Source organism: Bison bison, unplaced genomic scaffold, assembly GCF_000754665.1.
Source record: "Bison bison bison isolate TAMUID 2011002044 unplaced genomic scaffold, Bison_UMD1.0 scf7180017864213, whole genome shotgun sequence".
Taxonomy (NCBI): Eukaryota; Metazoa; Chordata; class Mammalia; order Artiodactyla; family Bovidae; genus Bison; species Bison bison.
In genome coordinates this window covers 6,069,035-6,071,045 of record NW_011494785.1, presented here as the reverse complement: position 1 = coordinate 6,071,045, position 2,011 = coordinate 6,069,035, and positions in this window count along the sequence as shown.

Here is a 2,011-nt window from a genome sequence, read left to right as displayed (position 1 = left end):
GTTCCGCTCTTGGAGCGGTCGTCCCCCAAGGCAGGCGAGGGACTTCGGACTACAAGCCCCGGCAGCCCGCGCCCCGGAAGTTGTCGCGGCGAGAGGAAGCCCGCCGACGGAAGGCGCGGAAGGGGGTATGGGTGGAGGCGTGGGCCCCCGGCACCTGCGCCCCAGGTCTCCGGGATGCAGCCGGGGCAGCGGGCGGTAAAGGCAGTCCGTGTGCCGCCTCCGCCGGTCCCCCGTCAAGCTCACGGTCAGTCCACAGTGGGACTCCGAACCTCGTGCCAAATAGAGATCTCGTGAAAAACAGAGCCGTACGGTGTGTGATGCAGTTTGCAATAAAGCCCTGAGACAGCACGTATTCCTTACGTTATGGCTGTAATAGTAATTATTAAGTGGTTGTACGCAGACACAAGTTACATTTATTACTGCGCTTCACTCAGGTTTTTCGGGGCCTCTCAAGTTTGTACTAAACCCTAGGTTTTCCAGTTCCTACCCTGAGGTCTCCTGAAGGGACTCCTCTTTGATTACATGAGACGGGCCAGGCCAGGAGCAAAGTCAGCACCTGATCGCGTCAGCGTCCCCTTCTCTGGTCACCAGCCTGGGCCCTCATCTCTACATTGTAAAGTCCTCCCAGAAGGCTGAGGCAGAAGCATCAGATCCTTCAGACTCTGCGGATGAGGAGTATGGAGCCATAACCATATAAGGCCATAAAGCCGGGACTTCACTCACTCCGCATATACCTAGCACCCTCTAAGTGCCAGGCCTTCTTCTAAAGGCTGAAGACAGAACGTGAACACAGGAGACAAATATCTGCCTCTGTGGAGCTTCCATATAGTGAAAGGACGCAAAATTAAAAATAAGTAGTATGTCAGATGGTGATAAATGCTAAGGACAAATAAAATAGGAGAACTTGAGAGTGACAAGACTGATGACACCTAACCTTGTTTCTAATAGTAAATCCGGGGCAGGAGAAGAGCAGAGAGACAACCTGTGCTCAGACTGGCCCCTGTTGGTGGGGTCACTGCCCTTGGGACCAACATGTACTCAGTGTCTGCCCTAAATCCCTCTTCACCTCCAGGCAGTATTCATTCCCACGTGGTAAAATCCAGAGGCAAACAGGCCTCTGGGAAGTGTGGATCGGTTCAAGGCTGAAGTTACCAGGATGTGTTATCAGTTATGCCTGAGGTCTCACAGCAGATAATGAAGATCAGTAGAAATAACATAATTATTGGACTTCAAACAACCAAACAAAAAAACCTGTTTCTCAGAGCTGGTTTTAGACGTCGTCTTCAGGGAAGCAGTAGTAGCATCAAGAAACAGATGTGATCAGGCCTGGGCTAGTTGCGACTAGCACAATCAAACCTTGGCTTCAGGAGTGCCACCTGAAAAAGGCCCTTTTCTTAATCCCTAAGGAGAAGGCTCTTGCTATGCCCAGGCCTCTCCAGGAGACGGCAGCACAGCCTTAAAAGAAGCTGACCTGCCAGTAGGTAGGTCTGTGGCTGCCAGAATGAGGTCAACGTATTTAAGGAAGTGGAAGCTTGCAAAAAATAATTTAAAAATAGGATTGTGTTCTATTTCTGTGTTTCATCCAATCTCTGACTGTGCAGGGCCACACAGTGGTCTGTCATCACATACCTTTAGCACTGCTGTGCCCACCAACTGATCCCTGAACACCAGCTCTGTGATACTCCCTAGCTCCATCTGAATGTATCCAGAACTTCTCAAGCTAAGATACAGCAATCCTAATTTATTCCACCTGAAGTAGAGTGAACAGATGTCTTAACGACTTGGGGCTCATGAGTCAAGAGCTTTGAAACCACCTCGGGACTTCACTGGTGGCCCAGTGGTTAAGAATCCACCTGTCAGTGTAGGAGATGTGGGTTCAGTTCCCGGTCTGGGAAGATTCCATACACTGTGGAGCAGCTAAGCCCAGTGGCCCAGTCACAATTACTGAGCCCACGTGCTGCAGCTACTGAAGCCTATACACCCTAGGCCCAGTGCTCTGCAACAAACACCC